This window comes from Eleutherodactylus coqui, chromosome 5, assembly GCF_035609145.1.
Source record: "Eleutherodactylus coqui strain aEleCoq1 chromosome 5, aEleCoq1.hap1, whole genome shotgun sequence".
Classification (NCBI taxonomy): domain Eukaryota; kingdom Metazoa; phylum Chordata; class Amphibia; order Anura; family Eleutherodactylidae; genus Eleutherodactylus; species Eleutherodactylus coqui.
In genome coordinates this window covers 199,113,302-199,130,709 of record NC_089841.1, presented here as the reverse complement: position 1 = coordinate 199,130,709, position 17,408 = coordinate 199,113,302, and positions in this window count along the sequence as shown.

The following is a 17,408-nucleotide window of genomic DNA, read 5'->3' as shown; positions in this document are numbered from 1 at the left end:
CTCCCTCTCATCTAGCTGCGCGCCGCCTCCTGCCCACTTCCGCGCCGCCCCCCCTCCATACGTCACCGCGTCTGCCGCCTTTGGCCTCATGTCCACGGGGAAATTAATTAAATCAGAATTAACTTACCTCTCACACGCTCTGGATACTTCCTTCGCTGCGGCGTCATCTTCTCTCGTCGCGGCCGGATCTTCTTTCTTCGGCTCGGCAGATGTGCATGATGACGTCGGTGACGTGCCCCGCGCATGCGCCGGGCCGAAGCAAAATGATCCGGCCGCGACTGAGAGAAGATGGCACCGCGGCGAAGAGAAGAACCGGAGCGTGTGAGTATTTTTTCATGCTCCATTTTTGATCCAAATGAGCGCCGCCTCCTGCCCACTTCCGCGCCGCCCCCCTCTCCATACGTCACCGCGCCAATATAAGACATACCCCGAAAGTAAGACATAGTGGGGCTTTTGGGGATAAAAAGAAAGTAAGACACTGTCTTACTTTCGGGGAAACACGGTATATGCTTCATGTTATCCCCATCCCAATAATGAACATTAAAGAATACAAGATATGTTCATGTAACATTAGTTAATTTGTAAACACTTATTTTGTACAAATATGTTTATATCCAATGATAGAAGCTTAATTCTGCATTAATACTACAGAAAAAATAAGAGACCTAATCTATCTATCTCCTATCTATCTATCTATCTATCTATCTATCTATCTATCTATCTATCTATCTATCTATCTATCTATCTATCTATCTACTATCCATCTATCTACTATCCATCTATCTACTATCTATCTATCTATCTATCTACTATCTATCTATCTATCTATCTATCTATCTATCTATCTATCTATCTATCTATCTATCTATCTATCTATCTATCTATCTATCTATCTATCTTCGTATTGTTTCTATCCAGTCTAGAATAAATTAAGTATCTTGTAATGGAACGTTGCCCTTGGGCTATTGAAGCAGTAGAAGGCAGATAAGCAGTGAATAAGTGTTTGCAGAATTGCAGTGTCATATAGGGGAAGCTACAGCACATATCTATCTCCAGGCATCCCTGAGGAATGTTCCTCCGCATTTGGAAATGTCACGATTTTGGCACTGGTATGCTTTAATTAATTATCCTTTACTGAATATAGTTGCAGTGTTGGTGTATTTGGCTTCATTATACCATGATGTCAGAGTACATGTTATACCACTGATAAGTACTCAGATGTTTTCTTTGCTGTAATGGGAGAATTTACTTATTTAGTGAGTTTTACTAATAAAAAGCATTATTGTGTGTGCACAGGTTAACATGCAGTTTATTGTTATATATACAATGATGTTAGAAAAAGTCACCGCGCTACGTGGTACTTGTGTTATATGTATAAGTGCTTTTTCTCTTCCTTCTAGCAGTGATGCATAAAGGTGAGTAATAGCAAAAGAAAGACACTTACTGGAAAGGAGGGGGGTGTGTATTGCAGAAGCCCCCTCCTTGAAGTGCTGACTCCAATCGCTGACTCCAATCACTGACGAAAAGTACACATCGGTGTACAGGATAAAAATCCAAGATTTATTTCTGATCCACCGGTCGTGGGATCAAATAAAAGGCAACGCGTTTCGGTGTTACAGTAACACCTTTCTTAAGCCAATAAAATCATGCATAAAAACATATAAAACATACTCACATTTATAATGAAAATGAAAGCTCAGCCTGTACATGGGTAGCGCCATATTGTGGGAGGGGTTAGTGATGACAGCATGCTTTTTAATGTCCTGCAGCTCTCCTGAGCTTGCGAAGTTTCTTCGGAGTTTTGAAGATCTTGTGGCGCATTCCTACCCTATTTTAGTTTATTGTTATAATATTCTGCATAATTGAACCAATAAATACATGGTACACTGGCACAAAAATACACCAATGACTTAATAAACAAAAATAAACTAGAGTATTTGTTCTAGATTTGAGGATTAACCCTTTCCAATACAATTTGTATTCTGGTTTTCCTAGGGGGCTTACTCTTTTTCTGCCGTTATACAACGGCGCTATATGCTTGCTAAAGCCAGTACTTTGAGCCATCTTTGTATTATCTTAAAGTAATTCAGATAAATATAACAATACTAAAATGTCTGTCAGGCCACTGCTGGCCCTAACAAATCACCCTTCTCATACATGTAGTGCAGGGGCCCAGCATGACAGTACCAATGTGGTTGACTTTTAAAGGTGCAGGGCAGCCCGCTGAACTATTATGGCATCATTAATAGGCTGGTAGTCTGCATGGTGCACTACATGTATCAGGAGGTCTGGCACTTTGTATCTACTCTGTGCAGGAGTATACACCAAGCAGCAGCCCCCCCGCCCCCTCCTGTATTAAGAGGTTGTGTGAGTGGCTGTCTCATCAGTGTCCTCCACAGGTGTAACTGGCTCCCTCATTTGGCAGTATGGCTGCCTGCATGCTGAGGTTGGTGCACATATTTGCCCTCCTGTGTTAGTGAGTATATGGCTGTTTTCAGTGATTGTTTTTTTTGTATTTCCCTTTCTGTGATACATTGAAAACAATGGGTTCTATTGGACAGAAATAGCACCCATTTATTTGTATGGGTGTATGTACATTTTTTTTTGGACATGGATAAATAGTCCAAGTTAAAACGAAAATCGCAGCATGTCCTATTCTTGCCCAATTCTTGAATAGAAAAAAGGACATGTTAATGTGTGGTGTTCAGAACATTGGGCAGCACAAAGATGAGATCTCTGCTGTCCGATGTACGTTGCACTGAGAGTCTCAGACGTAACTTTTAAATTGCCCGTGTGCAAGTAGCCTTAGGCCGCCTGCAGACGGCCGGGTCAGATCTGGCTGCGAAAATTCTAGCAGCGGGACCTGACCCGAGCGCCTGCAGAGAGCACCACGGAACTCACCCGCTCCTGCAGCTCCGGCTCTTTCATGTGCCGGCTGCCGGGCAGCCAGCGCATGCGCAGAGCAGAGCCGGCGGCTGAGAGTGACGTTTCTGTGCGGGGCTCTGCAAGCCCAGCACAGAATTAGAACATGCCACGGTTTGTTTGCTGCGCGGGATTTTGCGCAGCAAACCGCGGCTGTCTGCATAGGATTGCGTGCTGTAATGCAATCCTATGCCGGCATCCAGGGGCGGAAATTCTGCGGGGAATCCCGCCGCAGAATTTCCGCCCGTCTGCAGGCGGCCTTAGAGTATACGGTATATTGTGATTGTGTGGGAAGCTCTGCCTTATTCTACAGATGATGGTTGTCATTTAACAGGTGCACAATGTGCTCAGTCTCTTTACCCCTTACCCTGTACTGATCTATCCGAAAGAGGCTATAAGAATTATCCTGGCACAGCAGAATAGCACTGGAGTCTGGAAAGGTAGATAACTCACTTGAAATTAAACCCTACCATACTAGGCCACCAGGGCAGTTGGCATTAAACCCCTGACCACCCTAAGCTATATGTTCCATATAGTACTTACGCTATATTTTATAAAATATAGCAAAAGCATACCTCAAATTACATTTTGACCTATGGCCATCCATTTTGAATCAGAAAGCGCTGCGGAATAAGTTGGCGCTATACAAGTAAAGATTACTATTAGAAGAAAAAAGCATGCACAAAATTGTTGCTCATATATTCAGTTGAATATATATAATCTGATCTTGTGCCAATGTAAGGAATGTCAGATGATTTATCATTTTTAACAAAACTATTCTACCTAAAGCAAGAAAGTACCATTAAGTTTTTCCAAATGTAAAATAATGTAGAAGAAATCCTCAGACTTAGTACCCCATGTGTTATCCAGGACTTTTGAAGAGAAGGATTTAGGGGTGCTGATTTCTGACAGCTTTAAAAGGAGTCCACAGTTGATCATGCAGCAGAGAAAGCAAGTAGGGTGCTTGGCTGCATAGTTAGATGTATTACCAGTAGAAAGAGAGAGATTGTGATCCTGCTGTATAGAGCTCTGGTAAAACCACATCTGGAATACTGTGTTCAGTTCTGGAATCCTCACCTACAGACAGACACTGGTAAAACAGAACGAGTCCAAGGACAGGACACAAAAGTCGTGGAATTTCTCAAGAACAAAATTTATCAGGAACGGTTCAGGAGGGAAGTATTTTATTAGGAGAAGGTTCACAATCTGACACTAGCTGGAGGTAGAATCAGAATCAATGTCAGAAAATATTAATAAATAAGTTGACCAGATGTCCCAATTTAGCAGCGACATTCCTGCTTTGCAAATCTGTGTCCTACTTTCCCCATGGTCCCTAAGCGAGATAGCTTTTTGTCCCGCTTTTAAGATGTCTGGTCACCATGAAAGTGATTACCCGTGGTGGTGCTGCGGCTCAGTAGCTGGTAATCCCTCATTGGCACTGCTACGGGCGCACAAACTGACAGCAGTGTGTGTACCCAGGTTCCTCCTCCTCTGACCTCTCCTCCGTGGTTCTACAGGAGGAGAGAAGAAGGGAAGAGGAGTCTGGGCATAGACACTTCCTCCTGCAGCAGCGCCGAAGAGAGGAGCAGCGGCGTTTTTAAGACAAGGAGGAGGTAGGTATATCAGTGTCAGTGGCGGGAGCTATTACTACTGTGGCTGTTGTGGGGATCATGTTGCTACTGCGGCTGACATAGAGAACGCTATTACTACTGAGGCCCCTGTGTGGGTCACTATTACTACTAGGGCTAATATAGAGGACACTATTGCTACTAAGGCCACTGTGGGGGTTGCTATTACTACTGGGGCCAATATAGGGGATAGTATTACTACCGAGGCCACTGTGGGGGAAATTATGCAATAGATTACCATGTTATAGGTGCACTCCTTAGTAAAGAAACTCTTAAACCATTGAAGTCCATCAAAATATGTATCTGACACAACAGTCTCTAACAGTTGACCTAAAGGGCCCTCAACTATCACATATAATAATAACTGGTCTCTACATGTGTGTTAAATGGACCTTTTGTCCTCCTTAGGATCCAGGAACCTCGGCACCTCCTACAATGACTCCCCTGAGTACACAAGCAATAAGAAATGTTTCTAATTTTGTTTTTAGATTGTAGGCAATGTACAGAATATATGGATGTATATAAAATCATGACCACTAAAGTGCACAATACAATATGTGCTTTGTGCTTGTCCAAGGAATTAAGTCATTCTCTGACTGTCCTGAGGCGACAGTGGACAGCTAACTGAACACATATTGTTCGGAGCCAACCATATACAAGTAGTGTCAGCATCAAAACCGTACATCGACATTGCATTGCACAACAGATGGTTTATGTTCTTTTTTTCCTGCTTCTCAGAATAAAAGTGCCCTTTATTTATGTGTTTATTCTTGCAAGTTAAAAGGCTCCTGGCAGCAAGCTGCTCATGACTTCTCAATTAATGCAACCATTACATGCAAAGCCTCCTTCCTATACAGTGAGGGAAATATTTCACATTCGCTCTAAATGCTGATCAATTATGCTTACCAGCGAGTTCAGTATAAAAATATATCTGGTCTTTCCTCTGGCGATTTAAAGCAGTTTTGGCTAAAGAACTGTGTCAGCAAATCCATGCCTCTTCAATTCTAAGAACTTTCTTGCTAATAGTCTTAGACATAATCTTGAGAACTGTAACATTCGTTTTCTGATCCGGAAATGTGTCGCTTGACTGTAAATTACTGAAATGTAGTACAATGTGATTACAACCCCAGAAATTGTGAAAGAACCACAGTAAACAGTTCACCTAAGTATCAACATTTTGGTTACGGTTCTATGCCCCAATTTCCTTGGCCTGCATTTCTTCATAGATATGCAAGGCTCAGACACATTGTAGCATTAGATTCGATCTCTACAGCCATTTTTGCTATGTTAATTTGTAGGAATGCAAAATAAAACCTTTTTTTCATGGCACAACTTATTCTTTCCGAGCTCCATAAGGGGCAATCAGATAAAACACATGGCTCAATCATCCCTGCCAATGTAATGTGATAATTATAACTCAAGATATATATTAAAGGGGTTGTCCCGCGAAAGCAAGTGGGGTTATACACTTCTGTATGGCCATATTAATGCACTTTGTAATGTACATTGTGCATTAATTATGAGCCATACAGAAGTTATAAAAAGTTATTCACTTACCTGTTCCGTTGCTAGCGTCCTCGTCTCCATGGTGCCGTCTAATTTTCAGCGTGTAATCGCCCGATTAGACACGCTTGCGCAGTCCGGTCTTCTTCTTTTCTCAATGGGGCCGCTCGTGCCGGAGAGCGGCTCCGTGTAGCTCCGCCCCGTCACGTGCCGATTCCAGCCAATCAGGAGGCTGGAATCGGCAATGGACCGCACAGAAGCCCTGCGGTCCACCGAGGGAGAAGATCCCGGCGGCCATCTTCACCAGGTAAGTAAGAAGTCACCGGAGCGCGGGGATTCAGGTAAGCACTGTCCGGTTTTCTTTTTTAACCAGTGCATCGGGTTTGTCTTGCGCCAAACGGGGGGGCTGTTGAAAAAAAAAAAACCCGTTTCGGCGCGGGACAACCCCTTTAAGTCTAGAGAGGCATCCATTGGGGAAGAATTTTGCGATCAGTCCTTAAGACAAATAATACTTTTTTTTGCGAATTGTTAATGCTTTATACTTGCATATGCAGTGATAATTACGTGGAAAGCTTGAAAAAGATCATATAGGCTCTGTATAGACTTCACATTGTTATGCAGATTCATTGAACACCGTCTAAATTAAGAGTTAGGAAAATGAGCTGCCTGAATTTGCAAGACTCATACAGTTAGGCCTCATGTCCATGAGGAAAATATATATTAAAATCCGCAGCGGATCACCCGCACGCGTGATCCGCATGTAAAATTTCCCATAGCAATGCATTGACCACCCGTGGGTAGATAAATAGCCGCGGATGGTATTTTAAAGTGATTTAAAAATTTCACGTTCGTGAAAAAAAACGCAACATGCTCCATTTAAGTGCGGATCACGCGTATGGGAGCTCTTGGAGCTCATAGCTCAATTGATCTCTCGCATGAAAAAAAAAAGGAATTTAAGTTCATTTGCACTGTATCCGCTGAGGAAGTCCGTGTTACATATTCGCGCGGGTCACATTTTTCCTGTGGACATGAGGCCTTAGAGTCAACATTATTGGCACCCCTGAATAATATACAAGCCATGTAAATTATATCCTGAAATGAAGTATTTAGTGAAACTGCTTAGATATATATATAAATTAATATGTTAGATACAGAAAAGCTCAAAACACAAAGGTAGCAAAATAAAAATTGACTGGTAAAAAATATTACAAAATTGAAAATAATTTCGGGACACAATGGCACAAAGGACAAAATCAGACTGACCTATGATTAATTAGAAATAAGACTCACACATCGCCACTTGTCAGTGCTCACATGACTTTAAAGGGGTTCTGACATGAAAAAAAAAAAATTGTACTCACCTTGCCTGGCCTGGCCCGATCGCCAGGCATGTCCCCTCCAGCCGGCATCTTCTTCTGTGCCTTTAAAGCAGAGCAGGAGCCGTCAAAAAGACCGCTTCCTGCTCTGGTCCGTCCGTCAGGCACTTCCGAGGTCAACGGACGGACCGCCACAGCAAACACGTCACAAGCAGTGCTTGCTGTGGGCGGCCCGTCCGTCCGGCTGAACTCCGGAGTGCTGCGCATGCGCAGTGGAGACGCAGCCCGTCCTGACTCCTGTCAGAGGGCACCTCTCCACTGCGCATGCGCGCGATCACGGGGCGGCGCGGCTGCTGGAGGAAGAAGACTGCCTGCCGGCAGGCATTATAGCACTTTCTGCTTAGGTTAAGCAGCGCTGCTGATTAGAGCCACCTGATTGGCTCTTCGGCACCACGTGACTGCACAGCGTGCACCAATCAGGTGGCTCTAGTCAGGCTGCTTAACCTAAGCAGAAAGTGCTAATATGCTGCCGGGAGATGACCCCCCGATGTCAACAACAACAGGAGACAAGGTAAGTATAAGATTTTTATGCTTTAGCAGCCATTAACCCATGGGTTCCCTGGGTCCATTAGGCAGACCAGGGAACAATGGCTGCTAAAGCATAAAAAAATTATTCATGTCAGAACCCCTTTAATTAGCCTATGAATGTGAATTGATCCTTTAAAAAGGCAGTTTTATTCCCTTCTCCTGCTCACAATGGCAAAGACAAAAGTGCTGATGAGCAGGCCAGAAATGCTATTATCGCCAAGCACAAACAGTCTAAGGCCTCCTTCCCACGAGCGTGACGGGCTCCGCCGCGTAATATTACGCAGTGAAGCCCGTCACGGCGCCCCCCAGAGCCCCTATACTTACCTGCGGGAGATAGCGTCAAAACGCTTCCCCGCCCACCGCCGTCGCGTCGTGTGACACGCCCACCGCGTCACGTGACGCGGCCGGCAGTGTCACGTGACGCGCCGTCCGCGTCAAATGACGCTGCGGCGGTAGGTGGGGAAGCGTTTTTTCACGCTATCTCCCGCTGGTTACAGCGGGAGATAGCGTGAACGGACGGCTTCCATTGACTGCAATGGAAGCTGTCAGCGCGTACAGCCCGTCCTCACCCGCAGCAAATAGAGCATGCTGCGGGTGAGGACGGGAGAAATCGCGGTGCGTAATTCCGCGGTGGAATTACGCATCGTGAGCATTGTGCTATTAGGTTCAATAGAACCTAATAGCAGGGGGCCACGCAGCGGATTTTTGCCGCGAATTTACGCGGCGTAAATCCGTTCGTGGGAAGGAGGCCTAAGGGTACAACGCTATCTCCAAAGACCTTGGCATCCCAACTTCAACAGTTCAAAATGTTATCAAGAAGTTTGCTACTCATGCAACAGTTTCCAGAACTTTCCAGAAACTGGTGGAAAGAGAAGAATTAATGGGAGAACCCTACAAACGTTGGTTCAAAATGTGGCAAAGAACCACAAAGAACTTCACGCTGAGCAGGAAGACACATCTATAGTGATGGTTTCAACCCATACCACATGCCGCACACTGAATAAATTAGGGAAGGCCAAAGAGGACTTCACAGCTCAAAGAAAAGCATTACAAAAGTCACTGAACTTTGCCAAAGGTTACATGGGCAAACCACAATCCTTTTTGGAAAATGTTCTATGGACAGACAAATCCAAACTAGAGCTCTTTGACAAGGTATAACTAGGTTGTATTTATATACAGCAAAATGAAGCCCATAAAGAAAATTTTGTTTTCAACTACTGCTTCCCATGCCTACAACTAATAAAACATCCTATACTCACTTTTCTTGGGTCCCCGCCACTCCAGCGACGCAACGTCTGGTCTTCCCTCTAGGACGCCATGTTTACAGACTGCAGTCAGCCTGTGTATAGGATGATAGCCGAGGTGTGCAACTGGCGGCAACAGCCTGTTATGTCCCATAAACTGGGTGACCGACTACAACACGGATCTGGTGTGGAGAACATTGCCATGATGCTGCGCGGACCTAAAGGAGGTAAGTATATAATCTTTTAATATTTTTGGGCATGGGGAGCAGGAAAAAAAAAATCGTAACTTGGACAAAAATATGCCATACGAACGTCTATTTTAAGAATTGCAAACAATGTAATAATGGAATAAACTTCAGAATTTATTTAATGGATCCCAATGCACAGATGGCAGAAATGCACGCATACAAAGTTTTCCTTGGTAATGTGAAAACATTGATTTGAAATAGATTTAAACACCATAGCTCCTGTAATTATACCACCATAGCAAACTCATCAATCAAGCAAAAAGAACACAAAAGAGAAATGAAAGAGGAAATTACAAAGGAAACTGTTCTCTGGAATACAATGTTTGTACAAGGTGTTATTGTCCCCGAATCTGTTTTAAAGGAACATAATTAAAAATGGTTTTATAAGAAGCTGACTAAAGGACAGGACATGAGGATGTGGCACGGCAAAACACAGATTGCAGTGTCATATGGCTTACTTCAGTGCACAAAAATAAAGATGCAAAGTCCCAGGCAGTCTAACTCCATAAATAACTTATTTTTTCACTTTTTAATTAAACCATGCTAACGCATTCTAAATGAAGGAGCGTCCATCAAGGTCTTTATACTTTTTAAATTTGCATAGCCCTTCCTTTCAAACTACTAAGCATTTGTGTATTCACGATTCATTCTTTTTTTTTAGCAACTAACCTTCTAGGAACTGTGACCTATTAGCCAAAAGTATAGAACCCCTCTAAATATTGAAAAAGGACAAATGTTAAAGAGATTACCCTTTAAGCAGGTAGTTCCAAGAAAGCAAGTTATCCCCTACCTAGAAGGTAGGGGTTAATTGCTGCTTAGCCGAAGTCTGACCACTGGGACCCCCATCGGTCCCGAGAATGGAGACCGGTGGGGGTCCCGAAAACAGGGAGTAGAGTGTTGTAGAAAAACAAAAGGGCTGTATCATCCCCATCAGCTACTACTAATTGCAGCAGCAACATCATCATCCAGCTCAGAGCCAGGTTTGCTCACACGACTTGCAGAGCCTGGGCATTCTTTGAAACTGCACATGAAGAAGAGTGGTCATGTGTAAGATATGCGGTAAGCGTTTTATACGCGACAAGAATGTAAACAATCTCAACACAAAGTGCATGAACAACCACAAACTGCCAGCCCCCACTGCCTTGGAGAGTCCACTTGAGTCAGAAGCCAAAGATCGGCCTTATTCTACTTCCTCTTTCATTGCTGTAGCTGCCTCTTCCTTCATTTCCCTCCCTGTTCATGTGGTAGCATCTGAGCACTGAAAAGCAGTTTGGTGTAGGGGCAGTAACAGTAGAAGCAGGCCTCTCCTCTGCAATTAACAACCAGGCCACAGACTTCAGAGCCATGGATGGGAGATGGAGAGCAGACATTAAGCCACCACCATTATCACCATTTTCACTTACATTGACGTCATTTCCTTGCCTAAAAAGCCATCCTTGCCCTGCACCACCGTGAGGGATAACGTGACCTTTGCATTGCAGAATGAAGTCAATGGCAGGGTGCACCTGACCAGACACGTAGTCCAGCAAGCATGACCAGAGGCTTTAACATATCCTTAAGAGCACACTGGGTCAATGTCCTGCAGGTGGGACATGAAGCTGAAAGTAGTGGTCCATATTTCATGGTATCCCAAGACATGTAGGGCAGTCATCTGTGTCTGTGCCCTCCTCACTCCACTTTTCCTCCTCGTACAACCTTTGAACACCGTATACATCACAGATATCCGCATGTGAAAAATCCTGGCCTCCATACAGCTCTGCACATGGTAAAAGCCAACATGCTGGCCTAAAACTCATATGTCACACACGATCAGAAGCCAAGCAAGGTCGGGTGTGATAATGGGGCCAACCTGCTGGCAGCCCTTCGCCTTGGCAATCTCAGACATGTACCTTGCCTGGCCATGCTATGAACCTGGTAGTACAGCACTTCCTAAACAATTACCCAGGTTTACATTCATAGCTGGTGCAGTGACCCAAAGTAGGGTCCCTCCATCATTTGTAAGTCTGTTTGTCTGTAAGTAAGTTTGTTTGTCTCCCTGTCCCATAAGTGTGTTGTGATTGGTGGTTTGGGAGAATGGGGAGGAATTTGTGAGTGAGAGAGTAGGAGAAGTAGTATGGTGTGTGGTCGCAGAAGGAGGTGTGCGCAGGAGAGACGGCCTGATGCTCTTGCTGGGGCTAGGCCGTGGCTATGTCTCTGCTGCTAGAAGGCTTGTCTAAGAGATGCTGTTTAACAGTTAGTTTCGGAATGCAAGAGTCATACGCGCCCCTGCTGAACTGCATCTAGAGAGGAAGCGCAGAAACCTGTTACAGCTATCAGCTAAAGTGCATGTGATTTTCAGAGACCGTGAAACACAAGAAAGTGTCCTTCAGGTAACAGCGACTGAGGATCTGTGTGTGTTGGGAGAAGAACCTGATATCGTCAAATGTTTTTAGAAATGTAGAGTTCAGAAAACTGTTCTGAAGCCTGTATCATATTGAGAAGTACAAGTAATTTGCCTGTGTTGGAAAATCTGAGTTGAAACGTGCGTAAAAGGAAACACTTTGTCTGTGAACTCATTTATTTATAGCAAATAACGCATGACTTATCTAGGGGCACTGGCGTCATGACAATAATCTAGGACTGAACTGCAGCTATCAAAGTCTGCTAAAATTTTATCTCCCTTGCTAGTGAATGAGCTGGGCTATACTTCATTTTTGGGGGGAAAGGAGATAGTGAACCACTGCCATCTTGTACCCCACTGTCTCCTCAGCTAAAGGCCTGGTTCTTGGTCGCTGCACTGCAGAGTTGCAACAACGGTTTGGCCTACCACCCAACCGTCTCATCTGTGATGTCCCTGCACAGTGGAATTCCACGTTGCATATGTTGAATAGGTTAATCCAGCAGTAAAAAGAGATCATGGAGTACCAGTTGTTGTGTGTCGTTAGCAGGCACTGAATGGAGGTTCCTCACTTGATGCCTATGAAGTGGCTGCTGATCAAAGATGATCATACCATTTTAGCCTTCTTTGAGGAAGCAACCAAATTCGGCAGTCATGATGATTCAGTGATCAGTATAACCGTCCCTGTTGATTGATTTCTGTAACAGATGCTACAGGGTCTCAGAGACAATGACATGTTGTTGTCATAGGAGGGGTGGGAAGAGTAGGAAATGATACTAATCTACCAACTGTCTGGCCATATCACCATTACTAAACACAACAGGGAGGGTGGCTTTGGGTAAGAAAGGGGGCAACTTCTCCAAAATGTTTCTCCACCCATTGGAGAAGTATAGAGGAGGAATAGTAGAAGTAGGAAGAAGAGGAGGAAAAGGAGGGGGATACTATATAGGTATATAAGTTTATAAATATAGAGGCATGGGAGAGGGCTTTGCAACATTCCTTCCATCAATCACTCCAGCTATTCTGGCAAGACCAACAGGAGGACACTCTTAGACCTGACCTGACCCTGAGGAACGTGTTAAGCACCTTGAACAGAGCATTCCTCCATGGCTTCGGGGATGCATTCTCAATGCAATGACCGGGACTGCTAAATAGTCTACTCATTATAAAATTAGAACAAATGAACTACTTAGCCCTCCACTCAAAGCATTGAGCAATGACTTTCAGAACTGACACCGGGGGAATGTTGGGGGAGGTAAGTATAACATAACCCCAGACTCAGCGGGTCATCTGTTTTCAGCCTATAAGCTTAGCTTATAGGGATAAAAGTAGGTGACAGATTCCCCTTAAATGCCTGTGATACCAAGCCTGGCAACTACAGTGGGAATGGAGCTGCCTGCTTCCTGCAGAAATCACCTCAGTGCACAAGAGCACCAGCACAGAGAACAAGTGATCTGCAGGAATCCTGGGTGGAGGACTCTCACCAGTCCTCAGGATGAGCCTCAAATAGTTTACAACTGAACAACTTCTTTAAACTACCAAATGGGGCAGAGGTATAGAGACATATTAATAAATGGAGAATAGTGGTTGGAAACGCCATCCTATGTGTAGCATGTTGCTAAGGGGAAGGGGAAAATCTGCGAGGTATGGTGTCCAACACGGTTGTAATTTTGAAAGCTGGCATTTTGGAAGCAAGTCAATATTTTCAAATAGGTAGGGGTGCATGTGACATGTATCTGATTGAGAAATTGATAAGGAATCCATATCTGTGCTTAAATGTGAGGTACAATTGTTTTCTGCCAATATTATCAATTTTCTCTTTATTACAGACACATATATAACTCTGAGGTTAACACAACAGGAGAGGACAGAGATTTTGCTGGATTTTGGGAAGTGCAGTACCCAAGTCATTGCAGCAGATTACAATAGTTGACATCTAGAGATGAGCGAGCACCAAAATGCTCGGGTGCTCATTACTCGAGACGAACTTTTCGCGATGCTCAAGGGTTCGTTTCGAGTAACGAACCCCATTGAAGTCAATGGGCGACCCGAGCAGTTTTGTATATCGCCGATGCTCGCTAAAGTTTTCATTTGTGAAAATCTGGGCAATTCAAGAACGTGATGGGAACGACACAGCAACAGATAGGGCAGGCGAGGGGCTACGTGTTGGGCTGCATCTCAAGTTCCCAGGTCCCACTATTAAGCCACAATAGCGGCAAGAGTGGCCCCCCCCCCCTCCCAACAACTTTTACTTCTGAAAAGCCCTCATTAGCAATGCATACCTTAGCTAAGCACCACACTACCTCCAACAAAGCACAATCACTGCCTGCATGACACTCCGCTGCCACTTCTCCTGGGTTACATGCTGCCCAACCCCCCCCCCCCACGACCCAGTGTCCACAGCGCACACCAAATTGTCCCTGCCCAGCCTTCAGCTGCCCTCATGCCACGCCACCCTCATGTCTATTTAGAAGTGCGTCTGCCAGAGGAACCGCAGGCACACACTGCAGAGGGTTGGCACGGCTAGGCACCGACCCTCTTTAAAAGGGGCGGGCGATAGTCCACAATGCTGTACATAAGCAATGAGAAATCCAATCCTGTGCCACCTCCATCTGGAGCTGCACACGTGGGCATAGCAATGGGGAACCTATGTGCCACACACTATTCATTCTGTCAAGGTGTCTGCATGCCCCAGTCAGACCGCGTTTTTTTATATATAGTCACAGGCAGGTACAACTCCGCAATGGGAATTCCGTGTGCACCCACAGCATGGGTGGCTCCCTGGAACCCACCGGCTGTACATAAATGTATCCCATTGCAGTGCCCTGGACAGCAGAGCTAACATCAGATTAAATGCAGGTGGGCTTCGGCCCACACTGCATGCCCCAACCTGACCGGGGTTTTTAATTTATAGACACAGGCAGGTACAACTCCCTATTGTGAAGTCCCTGTGGACCGACAGCATGGGTGGGTGCCAGGAAGCCACCGGCGGTACATAAATATATCCCATTGCATTGCCCATCACAGCTGAGGTAATGTCATGTTTAATGCAGGTGGGCTTCGGCCCACACTGCATGCCCCAGTCAGACTGGGGTTCTTTAGAAGTGGGCACATGCAGTTACAACTCCCTGTGGACCCACAGCATGGGTGGCTCCCTGGAACCCACCGGCGGTACATAAATACATCCCATTGCATTGTCCATCACAGCTGAGGTAATGTCATGTTTAATGCAGGTGGGCTTCGGCCCACACTGCATGCCCCAGTCAGACTGGGGTTCTTTAGAAGTGGACACATGCAGTTACAACTCCCTGTGGACCCACAGCATAAATACATAAATACATAAATATATCCCATTGCAGTGCCCAACACAGCTGATGTAACATCAGCTGTAATGCAGGTGGGCAGAAAATTAATTTGATTACACTGTAGGCGAGGGCCCCCAAAAATTGGTGTACCAACAGTACTAATGTACCTGAGAAAAATTGCCCATGCCCAACCAAGAGGGCAGGTGAAACCCATTAATCGCTTTGGTTAATGTGGCTTAATTGGTAACTAGGCCTGGAGGCAGCCCAGTTTAAATAAAAGTTGGTTCAGGTGCAAGTTTCAACGCTTTAATGAGCATTGAAACGTATAAAAATTGTTTAGAAAAATTATATGACTGAGCCTTGTGGGCCTAAGAAAAATTGCCTGTTCGGCTTGATTATGTGAGGTTTCAGGAGGAGGAGCAGGAGGAGGAGGAGGAATATTATACACAGATTGATGAAGCTAAAAGGTCCCCGTTTTTGATGGGGATAGAGAACGTAGCTTCCATCCGCGGGTGCAGCCTACGTATTGCTTAGGTATCGCTGCTGTTCGCTGGTGGAGAAGAGAAGTCTGGGGAAATCCAGGCTTTGTTCATCTTGATGAGTGTAAGCCTGTCGGCACTGTCGGTTGACAGGCGGGTATGCTTATCTGTGATGATTCCCCCAGCCGCACTAAACACCCTCTCTGACAAGACGCTAGCCGCAGGACAAGCAAGCACCTCCAGGGCATACAGCGCGAGTTCAGGCCACGTGTCCAGCTTCGACACCCAGTAGTTGTAGGGGGCAGAGGCGTCACGGAGGACGGTCGTGCGATCGGCTACGAACTCCCTCACCATCCTTTTACAGTGCTCCCGCCAACTCAGCCTTGACTGGGGAGCGGTGACACAGTCTTGCTGGGGAGCCATAAAGCTGTCAAGGGCCTTAGAGAGTGTTCCCCTGCCTGTGCTGTACATGCTGCCTGATCTCCGCGCCTCCCCTGCTACCTGGCCCTCGGAACTGCGCCTTCGGCCACTAGCGCTGTCGGATGGGAATTTTACCATCAGTTTGTCCGCCAGGGTCCTGTGGTATAGCATCACTCTAGAACCCCTTTCCTCTTCGGGTATGAGAGTGGAAAGGTTCTCCTTATACCGTGGGTCAAGCAATGTGTACACCCAGTAATCCGTAGTGGCCAGAATGCGTGTAACGTGAGGGTCACGAGAAAGGCATCCTAACATGAAGTCAGCCATGTGTGCCAGGGTACCTGTACGCAACACATGGCTGTCCTCACTAGGAAGATCACTTCAAGGATCCTCCTCCTCTACAGATGAGCGAGCGTACTCGGATAAGCACTACTCGCTCGAGTAATTGGCTTTATCCGAGTACCACTGTGCTCGGGGCTAAAGATTCGGGTGCCGGCACGGAGCGGGGAGCTGTAAGGGAGAGCGGGGAGAAACGGAGGGGAGATCTTTCTCTCCTTCTCTCCCGCCCGCTCTCCCCTGCTCCCCGCTGCGACTCACCTGTCAGCCACAGCGGCACCCGAATCTTTAGCCCCGAGCACAGCGATACTCGGATAAAGCAAATTACTCGAGCGAGTAGTGCTTATCCGAGTACGCTGGCTCATCTCTATCCTCCTCCTCCTCCTCCTCCTCAGGCCATACACGCTGAAAGGATGACAGGCAAGCGGCATGTGTACCCTCAGCAGTGGGCCAAGCTGTCTCTTCCCCCTCCTCCTCATCTTCCTCCTCCTCCTCACCGCACTGAGATATAGACAGGAGGGTGCTCTGACTATCCAGCGACATACTGTCTTCCCCCGGCTCTGTTTCTGAGCGCAAAGTGTCTGCCTTTATGCTTTGCAGGGAACTTCTCAAGAGGCATAGCAGAGGAATGCTGACGCTAATGATTGCAGCATCGCCGCTCACCACCTGGGTAGACTCCTCAAACTTTCCAAGGACCTGGCAGATGTCTGCCAACCAGGCCCACTCTTCTGAAAAGAATTGAGGAGGCTGAATCCCACTGCGCCGCCCATGTTGGAGTTGGTATTCGACTATAGCTCTACGCTGCTCATAGAGCCTGGCCAACATGTGGAGCGTAGAGTTCCACCGTGTGGGCACGTCGCACAGCAGTCGGTGCACTGGCAGATTAAACCGATGTTGCAGGGTGCGCATGGTGGCAGCGTCCGTGTGGGACTTGCGGAAATGTGCGCAGAGCCGGCACACCTTTCCGAGCAGGTCTGACAAGCGTGGGTAGCTTTTCAGAAAGCGCTGAACCACCAAATTAAAGACGTGGGCCAGGCATGGCACG